The sequence below is a fragment of the Pseudophryne corroboree genome, chromosome 7 (assembly GCF_028390025.1).
Source record: "Pseudophryne corroboree isolate aPseCor3 chromosome 7, aPseCor3.hap2, whole genome shotgun sequence".
Classification (NCBI taxonomy): Eukaryota; Metazoa; Chordata; class Amphibia; order Anura; family Myobatrachidae; genus Pseudophryne; species Pseudophryne corroboree.
Genome location: NC_086450.1, coordinates 421,673,373 through 421,688,305, shown reverse-complemented (window position 1 = coordinate 421,688,305; position 14,933 = coordinate 421,673,373). Strand labels below are relative to the sequence as shown.

The 14,933-nt window shown below is 45.6% G+C and overlaps 1 pseudogene; it reads left to right on the top strand.

Moving 5' to 3' along the window:
- LOC134943813 (NXPE family member 2-like) overlaps positions 1-14,595 on the top strand; it is a 58,578-nt pseudogene extending 43,983 nt beyond the window's left edge.
- Positions 14,596-14,933: the final 338 nt, after the last annotated feature.

Below are 14,933 nucleotides of genomic sequence, written 5' to 3'. Positions count from 1 at the left end.
CTTTATTGTGGGGACTGGGGACCACCAGTATATTATATAGGAGGAGTACAGTGCAGAGTTTTGCTGACCAGTGACCACCAGTATACGTTGTCTGCCTGAAAAACGCTCCATATCTGTGCTCAGTGTGCTGCATATATCTGTGCTCACACTGCTTTATTGTGGGTACTGGGGACCACTAGTATATTTTATAGGAGGAGTACAGTGCAGAGTTTTGCTGACCAGTGACCACCAGTATTATACGTTGTCTGCCTGAAAAACGTTCCATATCTGTGCTCGGTGTGCTGCATATATCTGTGCTCACACTGCTTTATTGTGGGTACTGGGGACCAGCAGTATATTATATAGGAGTACAGTGCAGAGTTTGCTGACCAGTGACCACCAGTATACGTTGTCGGCCTGAAAAACGCTCCATATCTGTGCTCAGTGTGCTGCATATATCTGTGCTCACACTGCTTTATTGTGGGGACTGGGGACCACCAGTATATTATATAGGAGGAGTACAGTGCAGAGTTTTGCTGACCAGTGACCACCAGTATTATACGTTGTCTGCCTGAAAAACGCTCCATATCTGTGCTCAGTGTGCTGCATATATCTGTGCTCACACTGCTTTATTGTGGGTACTGGGGACCACCAGTATATTATATAGTAGGAGTACAGTGCAGAGTTTTGCTGACCAGTGACCACCAGTATTATACGTTGTCTGCCTGAAAAACGCTCCATATCTGTGCTCGGTGTGCTGCATATATCTGTGCTCACACTGATTTATTGTGGGTACTGGGGACCACCAGTATATTATATAGGAGTACAGTGCAGAGTTTTGCTGACCAGTGACCACCAGTATACGTTGTCTGCCTGAAAAATGCTCCATATCTGTGCTCAGTGTGCTGCATATATCTGTGCTCACACTGCTTTATTGTGGGTACTGGGGACCACCAGTATATTATATAGGAGGAGTATAGTGCAGAGTTTTGCTGACCAGTGACCACCAGTATAATACGTTGTCTGCCTGAAAAACGCTCCATATCTGTGCTCGGTGTGCTGCATATATCTGTGCTCACACTGCTTTATTGTGGGTACTGGGGACCACCAGTATATTATATAGGAGGAGTACAGTGCAGAGTTTTGCTGACCAGTGACCACCAGTATTATACGTTGTCTGCCTGAAAAACGCTCCATATCTGTGCTCAGTGTGCTGCATATATCTGTGCTCACACTGCTTTATTGTGGGGACTGGGGACCACCAGTATATTATATAGGAGGAGTACAGTGCAGAGTTTTGCTGACCAGTGACCACCAGTATTATACGTTCTCTGCCTAAAAAACGCTCCATATCTGTGCTGCATTGTAGTATATAGTAGGAGTACAGTGCATAAATTTGCTGACCACCAGTATATAATATATAGGAGTACGGTACAGAAGGCCACTGCTCTACCTACCTCTGTGTCGTCAAGTATACTATCCATCCATACCTATGGTGCATTTCAGTTTTGCACAGTTTGCTGACCACCAGTATATAATATATAGCAGTACGGTACAGTAGGCCACTGCTCTACCTACCTCTGTGTCGTCAAGTATACTATCCATACCTGTGGTGCATTTAAGTTTTGCACAGTTTGCTGACCACCAGTATATAATATATAGCATTACGGTACAGTAGGCCACTGCTCTACCTACCTCTGTGTTGTCAATTATACTATCCATCCATACCCATGGTGCATTTCAGTTTTGCACAGTTTGCTGACCACCAGTATATAATATATAGCAGTACGGTACAGAAGGTCACTGCTCTACCTACCTCTGTGTCGTCAAGTATACTATCCATCCATACCTGTGGTGCATTTCAGTTGTGCGCAGTATATATAGTAGTAGGCCATTGCTATTGATACTGGCATATAATTCCACACATTAAAAAATGGAGAACAAAAATGTGGAGGGTAAAATAGGGAAAGATCAAGATCCACTTCCACCTCGTGCTGAAGCTGCTGCCACTAGTCATGGCCGAGATGATGAAATGCCATCAACGTCGTCTGCCAAGGCCGATGCCCAATGTCATAGTAGAGAGCATGTAAAATCCAAAACACAAAAGTTCAGTAAAATTACCCAAAAATCAAAATTAAAAGCTTCTGAGTAGAAGCTTAAACTTGCCAATATGCCATTTACGACACGGAGTGGCAAGCAACTGCTGAGGCCCTGGCCTATGTTCATGGCTAGTGGTTCAGCTTCACATGAGGACGGAAGCACTCATCCTCTCGCTAGAAAAATGAAAAGACTTAAGCTGGCAAAAGCACAGCAAAGAACTGTGCATTCTTCTAAATCACAAATCCCCAAGGAGAGTCTAATTGTGTCGGCTGCGATGCCTGACCTTCCCAACACTGGACGGGAAGAGTTGGCGCCTTCCACCATTTGCACGCCCCCTGCAAGTGCTGGAAGGAGCACCCGCAGTCCAGTTCCTGATAGTCAAATTGAAGATGTCACTGTTGAAGTACACCAGGATGAGGATATGGGTGTTGCTGGCGCTGAGGAGGAAATTGACAAGGAGGATTCTGATGGTGAGGTGGTTTGTTTAAGTCAGGCACCCGGGGAGACACCTGTTGTCCGTGGGACGAATATGGCCATTGACATGCCTGGTCAAATTACAAAAAAAATCACCTCTTCGGTGTGGAATTATTTTAACACAAATGCGGACAACAGGTGTCAAGCCGTGTGTTGCCTTTGTCAAGCTGTAATAAGTAGGGGTAAGGACGTTAACCACCTCAGAACATCCTCCCTTATACGTCACCTGCAGAGCATTCATCGTAAGTCAGTGACAAGTTCAAAAACTTTGGATGACAGCGGAAGCAGTCCACTGACCACTAAATCCCTTCCTCTTGTGTCCAAGCTCCTGCAAACCACACCACCAACTCCCTCAGTGTCAATTTCCTCCTTACACAGGAAAGCCAATAGTCCTGCAGTCCATGTCACTGTCAAGTCTGACGAGTCCTCTCCTACCTGGGATTCCTCCGATGCATCCTTGAGTGTAACGCCTACTGCTGCTGGCGCTGCTGTTGTTGCTGCTGGGAGTCGATCGTCATCCCAGAGGGGAAGTCGGAAGACCACTTGTACTACTTCCAGTAAGCAATTGACTGTTCAACAGTCCTTTGCGAGGAAGATGAAATATCACAGCAGTCATCCTGCTGCAAAGCGGATAACTCAGGCCTTGGCAGCCTGGGCGGTGAGAAACATGTTTCCGTTATCCACCGTTAATTCACAGGCAACTACAGACTTGATTGAGATACTGTGTCCCTGGTACCAAATAGCATCTAGGTTCCATTTCTCTAGGCAGGCGATACAGAAAATGTACACAGACCTCAGAAAAAGAGTCACCAGTGTCCTAAAAAATGCAGTTGTACCCAATGTCCACTTAACCACGGACATGTGGACAAGTGGAGCAGGGCAGACTCAGGACTATATGACTGTGACAGCCCACTGGGTAGATGTATTGCCTCCCACAGCAAGAACAGCAGCGGCGGCACCAGTAGCAGCATCTTGCAAACGCCAACTCGTTCCTAGGCAGGCTATGCTTTGTATCACCGCTTTCCAGAAGAGGCACACAGCTGACAACCTCTTACGGAAACTGAAGAACATCATCGCAGAATGGCTTACCCCAAATGGACTCTCCTGGGGATTTGTGACATCGGACAACGCCAGCAATATTGTGCGTGCATTACATCTGGGCAAATTCCAGCACGTCCCATGTTTTGCACATACATTGAATTTGGTGGTGCAGAATTATTTAAAAAAACGACAGGGGCATGCAAGAGATGCTGTCGGTGGCCCGAAGAATTGCGGGCCACTTTCGGCATTCAGCCACCGACATGTCGTCTACTGTCACTGCATATGATTCTCTCACCATTGAAAGAATGGTGGAGGATTACATGAGTGACCGCATCCAAGTAGGCACGTCAGACAGTCCGTATGTATCCTGTCAGGAAAAAGAGGCAATTTGGAGGCCCTTGCAGAAACTGGCTTTATTTTACCTAAGTTGCCCCCCCTCCAGTGTGTACTCCGAAAGAGTGTTTAGTGCAGCCGCTCACCTTGTCAGCAATCGGCGTACGAGGTTACTTCCAGAAAATGTAGAGAAGATGATGTTCATCAAAATGAATTATAATCAATTCCTCCGTGGAGACATTCACCAGCAATTGCCTCCTGAAAGTACACAGGGACCAGAGATGGTGGATTCCAGTGGGGACGACTTAATAATCTGTGAGGAGGGGGATGTACACAGTGAAAGGGGTGAGGAATCGGACGATGAGGAGGAGGTGGACATCTTGCCTTTGTAGAGCCAGTTTGTGCAAGGAGAGATTGATTGCTTCTTTTTTGGTGGGGGCCCAAACCAACCAGTCATTTCAGTCACAGTCGTGTGGCAGACTCTGTCGCTGAAATGATGGGTTTGTTAAAGTGTGCATGTCCTGTTTATACAACATAAGGGTGGGTGGGAGGGCCCAAGGACAATTCCATCTTGCACCTCTTTTTTCTTTCATTTTTCTTTGCATCATGTGCTGTTTGAGGACTATTTTTTTGAAGTGCCATCCTGCCTGACACTGCAGTGCCACTGCTAGATGGGCCAGGTGTTTGTTTCGGCCACTTGTGTCGCTTAGTTTAGCCATCCAGCGACCTTGGTGCACCTCTTTTTTTCTTTGCATCAAGTGCTGTTTGGGGACTATTTTTTTGAAGTGCCATCCTGTCTGACACTGCAGTGCCACTCCTAGATGGGCCAGGTGTTTGTGTCGGCCACTTGTGTCGCTTAGCTTAGTCATCCAGCGACCTCGGTGCAAATTTTAGGACTAAAAATAATATTGTGAGGTGTGGTTTTTGTAAAAAAACACCCGAATCCAAAACACACCCGAATCCGACAAAAAATTTTCAGGGAGGTTTTGCCAAAATGCGTCCAAATCCAAAACACGGCCGCAGAACCGAATCCAAAACCAAAACACAAAACCCAAAAAATTTCCGGTGCACATCACTACTTTATAATAAGTAGGGATGAGCGGATTCGGTTCTCAGAGAACCAAACCGTACCGAACTTCACCATTCGAGTCCGGTTCTGAGCCAGGCTCAGGTTTTCCCACCTGACTCAGAAACCAGAACGAGGCAAAATGTTATCATCTCACTGTCGGATTCTCGCGGGGTTTGGATTCCATATAAGGAGCCACGCATCCCCGCCATTTTCACTCCGGCATTGGAGAGTGTAGAGAGAGGACGTGTCTCCGTTCTCTCAGTGTCCTCAGTGTTCGTGTCTTGTGCTGCATCTTTCCAGTAACAGTGCTTGTGTCCTCTGCTGCCATATGTCCAGTGCTGTCCAGTGGTGCTGTGTTGTGCTGCATCAGTTCAGTGGTGGTGTGTTGTGCTGCATCAGTCACAGTGGTGGTATCCTCTGCTGACATATGTCCAGTGCTGCTGTATAATAAGTCCCTTACAGTGTTGCTGTGTTGTGCTGCATCAGACCAGTGGTAGTGTCGTGGCCATCAGTCATTCCAGTGACCAGGCAGTCACAGTGGTATACTCTGCTGCTATATGTCCACTGCTGCCGTATAATAATAACAACAACAACAACAACAACAAGTCCCTTACAGTGTTGCTGTGTTGTGCTGCATCAAACCAGTGGTATTGTCGTGGCCATCAGTCATTCCAGTGACCAGGCAGTCAAATTTAAATGGTCTGAGGAGAAACGTAAACTTGCCAATATGCCATTTATGACACGGAGTGGCAATAAACGGTCAAAGTTCATGACTAGTGGTTCAGCTTCACATGACGATGGAAGCCCTCCTAACTGAGGCCTTGACACTTATGTTGGTGTTAGACGTGCGTCTGGTGTCCACCCTTAGTGCAGTAGGATTTAGACAATTGATGGAGGTATCGTGTCCCCGGTACCAAATCCCATCTAGATTCCATTTCACTAGGCAGGCGATACCGAGATTTTGCCATTTAATTCCAGTGATTTGGAAGTATAATTCCAGTGATTTTGCCATTTAATTCCAGTGATTTTGCCATTTAATTCAAGTGATTTGGCCATTTAATTCCAGTGATTTGAATGTATAATTCCAGTGATTTGGACATATAATTCCAGTGATAATTGTGTGTGTCGCTTGGCTTAGTCATACAGCTACCTCATTGCACCTCTTCGACATCTTTGCATGAGGTGTTGTTTGGGGCCTAGTTTTTGAAAAGTGCCATACTGTCTGACACTGTAGTGCCACTCCTAGATGGGCCAGGTGTTTGTGCCTTACACTTGTGTCGCTTGGCTTAGTCATACAGCAGCCTCAGTGCGCCTCTTTTTCTTCTTTTAAGTGCCATCCTGTCTGACTCTGCCGTATGAGTCCAGGGGTACTGCTGTATTAGTCTGGGGTACTGCCGTATAAATCCACCAACTGCAGAATTTTTTACAAATGACAGGGGCGTGCTGGAGATGCTGTCAGTGGAACAAACAATTACGTCCCATTCTCGACATTCAGCCACTGCATGACTACTAGATGGGCAACCTCGGTGCACCTTTTTTTCTTCTTTGCATCATGTGCTGTTTGGGGGCTATTTTTTTAAAGTGCCATCCTGTCTGACACTTCCGTATATGTCCAGTGGTACTGCCATTTAATTCCAGTGATTTGGACGTATAATTCCAGTGATTTAAACGTATAATTCCAGTTATTTTGCAGTATTATTACAGTGATTTTGCAGTATTATTACAGTGATTTTGCCATTTAATTCCAGTGATATGGATGTATAATTCCAGTGATTTTGCCATTTAATTCCAGTGATTTTGCAGTATTATTACAGTGATTTTGCCATTTAATTCCAGTAATTTTGGCTGTATAATTCCAGTGATTTGGCTATATAATTCCAGTGATTTTGACGTATAATTCCAGTGATTTTGACATTTAATTCCAGTGATTTGGACGTATAATTCCAGTGATTTTGCCATTTAATTCCAATGATCCTGCCGTATAATTACAATGGTACTGGCGTATAATTACAGTGATCCTGCCATATAAATCCAGTGATCCTGTCGTATAAGTCCAGTGATCCTGCCGTATAATTACAGTGGTACAGTGTCGCTTAGCTTAGTCATACAGCTACCTCATTGCCCTCTTTTACTTCTTGCCATGATGTGCTGTTTGGGGACTATTTTTTTAAAGTGCCATCCTGTCTGACACTTCCGTATATGTCCAGTGGTACTACCATTTAATTCCAGTGATTTGGATGTATAATTCCAGTGATTTTGCAGTATAATTCCAGTGATTTGGACGTATAATTCCAGTGATTTGGACGTATAATTCCAGTGATTTGGACGTATAATTCCAGTGATTTTGCAGTATAATTCCAGTGATTTTGCCATTTAATTCCAGTGATTTTGCCATTTAATTTCAGTGATTTGGACGTATAATTCCAGTGATTTGGATGTATAATTCCAGTGGGAATTGTTTGTGTCGCTTGGCTAAGTCATACAGCTACCTCATTGCACCTCTTCTACATCTTTGCATGAGGGGCTGTTTGGGGCCTAGTTTTTTAAAAGTGCCATCCTGTCTGACACTGCAGTACCACTCCTAGATGGGCCAGGTGTTTGTGCCGCACACTTGTGTCGCTTGGCTTAGTCATACAGCAGCCTCGGTGCACCTCTTTTTCTTCTTTGCATCATGTGCTGTTTGGGGACTAGTTTTTGAATAGTGCCAGCTTGTCTGCAACTGCAGTGCCACTCCTAGATGGGCCAGGTGTTTGTGCCGCACACTTGTGTCGCTTAGCTTGGTCATACAGCCACCTCGGTGCAACTTTCAGGCCTAAAAACAATATTTTGAGGTGTGAGGTGTTCAGAATAGACTGGAAATGAGTGGAAATGAATGTTATTAAGGTTAATAATACCGTAGGAGCAAAATTACCCCCAAATGCTGTGATTTTAGCTGTTTTTATGTTTTTTTCCAAAAATCATCGAGATCCAAAACCAAAACATGAAAGTGGAATTAGAACTAGTGATGTGCAGCGGAAATTTTTCGGGTTTCGTGTTTTGGTTTTGGATTCGGTTCCGCGGCCGTGTTTTGGATTCGGACGCGTTTTGGCAAAACCTCCTTGAAATTTTTTTGTCAGATTCGGGTGTGTTTTGGATTCGGGTGTTTTTTTACAAAAAACCCTCAAAAACAGCTTAAATCATAGAATTTGGGGGTCATTTTGATCCCATAGTATTATTAACCTCAATAACCATAATTTCAACTAATTTTCAGTCTATTCTGAACACCTCACACCTCACAATATTATTTTTAGTCCTAAAATTTGCACCGAGGTCGCTGGATGACTAAGCTAAGTGACCCAAGTGGCCGACACAAACACCTGGCCCATCTAGGAGTGGCACTGCAGTGTCAGACAGGATGGCAGATTTAAAAAATAGTCCCCAAACAGCACATGATGCAAAGAAAAAAAGAGGCGCAATGAGGTAGCTGTGTGACTAAGCTAAGCGACACAAGTGGCCGACACAAACACCTGGCCCATCTAGGAGTGGCACTGCAGTGTCAGACATGATGGCACTTCAAAAAAATAGTCCCCAAACAGCACATGATGCAAAGAAAAAAAGAGGCGCAATGAGGTAGCTGTGTGACTAAGCTAAGCGACCCAAGTGGCCGACACAAACACCTGGCCCATCTAGGAGTGGCACTGCAGTGTCAGACAGGATGGCACTTCAAAAAATAGTCCACAAACAGCACATGATGCAAAGAAAAATGAAAGAAAAAAGAGGTGCAAGATGGAATTGTCCTTGGGCCCTCCCACCCACCCTTAGGTTGTATAAACAGGACATGCACACTTTAACAAACCCATCATTTCAGCGACAGAGTCTGCCACACGACTGTGACAGAAATGACAGGTTGGTTTGGGCCCCCACCAAAAAAAGAAGCAATCAATCTCTCCTTGCACAAACTGGCTCTACAGAGGCAAGATGTCCACCTCCTCCGATTCCTCACCCCTTTCACTGTGTACATCCCCCTCCTCACAGATTATTAATTCGTCCCCACTGGAATCCACCATCTCAGGTCCCTGTGTACTTTCAGGAGGCAATTGCTGGTGAATGTCTCCATGGAGGAATTGATTATAATTCATTTTGATGAACATCATCTTCTCCACGTTTTCTGGATAATATACTTGACGACACAGAGGTAGGTAGAGCAGTGGCCTTCTGTACCGTACTGCTATATATTATATACTGGTGGTCAGCAAACTGTGCAAAACTGAAATGCACCACAGGTATGGATGGATAGTATACTTGACGACACAGAGGTAGGTAGAGCAGTGGCCTACTGCACCAAACTGCTATATATTATATACTGGTGGTCAGCAAACTGTGCAAAACTGAAATACACCACAGGTATAGATGGATAGTATACCTGACGACACAGAGGTAGGTAGAGCAGTGACCTTCTGTACCGTACGGCTATATATTATATACTGGTGGTCAGCAAACTGTGCAAAACTGAAATGCACCACAGGTATGGATGGATAGTATACTTGACGACACAGAGGTAGGTAGAGCAGTGGCCTACTGTACCGTACTGCTATATATTATATACTGGTGGTCAGCAAACTGTGCAAAACTGAAATGCACCACAGGTATGGATGGATAGTATACTTGACGACACAGAGGTAGGTAGAGAAGTGGACTACTGTACCGTACTGCTATATATTATATACTGGTGGTCAGCAAACTGTGCAAAACTGAAATGCACCACAGGTATGGATGGATAGTATACTTGATGGCACAGAGGTAGGTAGAGCAGTGGCCTACTGTGCCGTACTGCTATATATTATATACTGGTGGTCAGCAAACTGTGCAAAACTGAAATGCACCACAGGTATGGATGGATAGTATACTTGACGACACAGAGGTTGGTAGAGCAGTGGACTACTGTACCGTACTGCTATATATATAGTTATACTGGTGGTCAGCAAAATTCTGCACTGTCCTCCTACTATATACTACAATGCAGCATAGATATGGAGCGGTTTTCAGGCAGAGAACGTATAATACTGGTGGTCACTGGTCAGCAAAACTCTGCACTGTCTATATAATACTGCTGGTCCCCAGTCCCCACTATAAAGCAATTAGCACACTGAGCACAGATATTTGCAGCACACTGAGCACAGATATGGAGCGTTTTTCAGGCAGAGAACGTAGATATTTGCACTTGTAGCACACCGAGCACAGATATTTGCAGCACACTGAGCACAGATATTTGCAGCACACTGAGCACAGATATTTGCAGCCCACTGAACATAGAAACTGAGAGGACGCCAGCCACGTCCTCTCACGATCATCTCCAATGCACGAGTGAAAAATGGCGGCGACGCACGGCTCCTTATATAGAATACGAATCTCGCGAGAGTCCGACTGCGGGATGATGACGTTCGGGCGCGCTCGGGTTAACCGAGCAAGGCGGGAGGATCCGATTTGCTCGGACCCGTGCTAAAAAAGGTGAAGTTCGGGCGGGTTCGAACCCGCTCATCACTAATTAGAACCAAAACACAAAACACAAAAAGTGCCAGCCGCACGTCTCTAGTGAAAACACCCTTTTTCACATTATTTTAGTAAAAATAATGTTAACAAATAGACTCTTAGTACAGCTGCCCTATAATGTGCAACAATAGCAGGCAGCTCCCAATTGCTGGTAGTGGAGACTCAGGTGCCAGTAATCTGATAGCCAGTCTGTGTTGTAATACACAGGCAGAGGCGTAACTAGGGTAGGGCGAGTGGGCACGTGCCCTGGGCGCCTTGGCAGGCCCAGGAGAGGGGGGTGCCGGCCAGGGCATCATGCCCCACTCGCCCCCGTCACGCCAAAATGTGAGGGGAGGAGAGCGCAGCGTCTCTCCCTCCCCTCACCGCCACTGCCAGCAGCGCTGCTGTGTCCGGTCTCCGGCGGCGTTTGCCTATCAGAGCTTGCGGACCGGCTCCTGATTGGCTGCCGGTCCGTTAGCTCTGATTGGCTAGCGAACCGGCGCCACACAGCCGCCGGAGACCTGGAGCAGTGAGGGGAAGGAGAGGCGCTGCGCTCTCCTCCCCTCACATATCAGAGGCGAGCCGGAGCCACAAGCGGTGAGTGACCAGGGGGGGAGCACAGTGGGGCATGTAACTGGCACAGTGGGGCATGTATCTGGCACAGTGGGGCATGTAACTGGCACAGTGGAGCACGTATCTGGCACAGTGGGGCATGTAACTTGGACAGTGGGGCATGTATCTGGCACAGTGGGGCATGTATCCGGCACTGTGGGGCATGTATCCAGCACTGTGGGGCATTATAAGTTGCACTGTGGGGCATGTATCTGGCACTGTGGGGCAATGTATCTGGCACTGTGGGGCAATGTAACTGGCACTGTGGGGCATGTATCTGGCACTGTGGGGCATGTATTTGGCACTGTGGGGCATTGTATCTGGCACTGTGGGGCAATGTAACTGGCACTGTGGGCCATTTTCAGTGGCCACACCCCTTCTGGTACATGGCCACACCCCTTCTGGAGTGTGGCCACACCCATTTTTTCGCCGTGCGTGCCCTCGGCGCGCGCACATGCTTCTTTTGGTGTTTTTTTTTTTTGGGGGGGGCGCCATTTTCCATCGCCCTGGGCTCTGAAAACCCTAGTTACGCCTCTGTACACAGGATAGTATTCACATAAGCAGCGGCTGCAGTGTTATGCGAGACCCATACATTGACCTCAGCATCACGTCCCCTTCTCCAGTAGAATCCAATTGTGTACCTGTAAAAAAAATATATATATATATACTTACAAACAATCCATGTAGCATCCCAGGGGTTAAAAAAATAAAAAAAATAAAAACCCGGTCCAACGAACTAAAGGGGTTCCATGTTTACACATAGAACCCCTTTCCCCAAATGCCGGGACCCCTCGTGACTCCTGTCACTAGAGTACCCGGCATCCAATCAGGGAGTGTCACATCATAGCGCTCTCCTGATTGGCTGTGAGCTCCTGGCCTGTCAATCAGGCGGAGCGCATTGACTATAATGGAGGATCGCGGTACTCCATTATAGTCAATGATGGGAAAATTGCAGTCTGCGGCTAATCGTAAGGTTAAGTGAGGTCACTCTTTTTCCCCCATTATTTTAACAACCCGGTCCTGGCTCATAGAGCCTTAGGCTGGTTATGGTTAGGAGGGGGGTACTCCATGCAATTTTTTTACATTTTTTTTAACACTTTTACACACTTTTGCACAGAGAAGCATGCACGGATCTCACTGATGATCTAAACACGGCAGCCACAAGCTGGTCTATTTGAAAGCTCCAATTTTGTATGAATTCTATGCTTTCCCGGCAGTATTTGGCTATTGACGGCAGTGATTGAGAGTACAAATTCTTAGTAAATTACTGTGTTGTATAAAATAACAGCCGTATTTACCGATGGTCTGATTCATATTTTTGTGGACAGCAGTGTATCTCAATACGAATAGCCCCAACACTGCCAAGATTTGTGTTTAGTAAATTCCCGAGATCACACTTAGAAAAAAAAAGCAAACTCGATTGGAATCGGGGCCTTAGTAAATTTTCACCAATGAGTTAATTCTTGGCCATATTTAGTTTTAGGAAGAGCTCGGACATCCAGGATGAAATGGCACAAGGACAGTTTGAGATGCAAGTGAGGAGATCTGGGCTATTTTAAACTCTTTCCCCTGTTATTAGAGAGTGAATGACAGCAAATGAAATGGAGCAGACAGATAGAAATATACAAGAATAATTAAGTATAGTTTAGAATGTTTGGAAGAACCATCATGACATATAAGTCATATCTGAAGCTATGGAGTCTAAAATAGGCGTTCTTGGTGATAAGACCAATGTATTGCCGCAATCTTAACTTGTATACTGCTAACAGATGTGTTCATTTCCAACAGTTGTGAAATATTTCCTCTACCACCAGAAGGGATGGTCACTTTGGGATAAGACACTGCAAGCTGTGAATATGGAGAAATACATTTATGTATCCTATAAGAGACATGGGTTCCCACTGGAACATAGCACCTACTATTACTTCAAGGAGGACATGTATACCAGTCGTCAGATTGACCAGCTCACTGGGGGAAAGGACACTATTATTGCTATTACAATGGGTCAGCATTTCAGGCAGTTCCCCCTTAAACTTTTCATCAAACGTGCTATCAACATCCGTAGAGCTATAGAACAACTGTTCCTCAGGAGCCCCGACACGAAGTCATCATCAAGTCAGAAAACACCAGGGACATATATGCCCCAGTGGAAAGGCAAGGAGACTTCTATGGTTACACTCAGTATCTGGTGCTGAGGGAAGTTTTCCAGGGGATCAATGTTGGCTTTGTGGATGCTTGGGACATGACGGTGGCTTCAGCCACAGCGACTGTACATCCTCCAGGGGCCACATTTTCAAGTATTATGAGTCTGACATTCACATTTGCATGTTAAAAAAGCAGGAAGGATAAAAGACCAAGAGCCATGTTTTTGTATTCCTGTGGAAACCATTCATGTATAAGGTTGGTCTAGGGGAAGATGACTTCCAAGTCAACAGGAAGTAGCCTGTGCAATGCAAGGTTGCAGGAAACAGACTGTGTGGTTCAATGCAAAAAGGAAGTAGGTGTGCAATTCACAGCTGCCGGAAATAGGCTGTGTAAATAAAGACAACAGGAAGTGGGCTGTGTGATTCAAGGAAACAGGACAACAGGCTGTGTGATGTCAGACAAGGGCTGAAAAAAAAAGGGATTTATTCAGAGTAACATCAGCAGGTTTGAATAAGTTTTACAGTGGCAGTACTTCTATTTAAATAAAGCTGTTATTAATACTCCTTTTCCACTAAGTCACAGGTCTGACTCAAAATTTGGAACACAGTTCCAAGCTGTGTCAGACCCCAGATATGACCCCTTTTCTACTACGGCGCTGTTTACACTGCACCTGGGTGCAGTGTCTTCTGGCTGGAGCTTGGAGATGATGTCATCTCCAAGCGCTGGAACATCCGGCAGAGCAGGACCCTCCGAATGTGACCTAGGTCCCGTTAGGCCATGCCCTCAATTTGAAGCTGCCCACCATCATGCTGGGGGCAAGCCCAGCACTCTGGAAGCTGCTAGGCTGCCTTCAGCCTCCGTAACTCACCTTTCCATGTTACCTCTGCTGTCTGCAAAGCAAGACAGACAATAGTGCTAACAGCTTGTCCCATGCTCCCAACCTCCTGTGGGACACTGCGGTCAGGGAGGTATGGGCTCTAAGCATGCTGTAAACGTGTTCTGAGTAGGATAACCCGGGTAATCCGTTTACACTGCACCCTTACCCAAATCATTCCCGGGTACGACCCTGGTAGCTACCTGGGTAGGATTCCCGGATCACTCGACTTGGGTATTTTTTGAGGGAGCTGTTTCCACTAACAGAAAAAAAAACCTGCATCGATGCGCATCCCCATGCAAAAACACAGGTTTTTTAAGCTATAGGAAAAGGGATATTATAGTGATGTGACTGATCCTTTAAAGACAGAGGTTGTTTGGATGGGAAAGCAAGACCCAAAGTATCATCAATAATGGGGAAGTGGTTTGGGACACTTAATAAATGTTAACTCCTCTGACAATTTACTTTTTAAAATCATTATACTGTGTACTAGAGCTAACTGGAATGACTCCTGATACTTCAAGTGCTACAGTATGCCTGGTGGAATTTCTAGATAACCCCTGCTTTTCTAATACCTGCTGTCACTTATAATCTTCTTAAACAACTTCCATTTTGTGCATTATTGTCTGAGAGGCACGTGTGACATCAGGGGCTGACAGGGAGGGCTGGTCTTCAAAGAGCCATTTTTTAGACTCGATTGGGTTACCTCAGGGTAATTTATCTCTCAATTATAAAAAAAAATGGAAATATAATCCATGCAATGTTAACAGATTATTTTAGGCATAAGGTGTAAGGTGG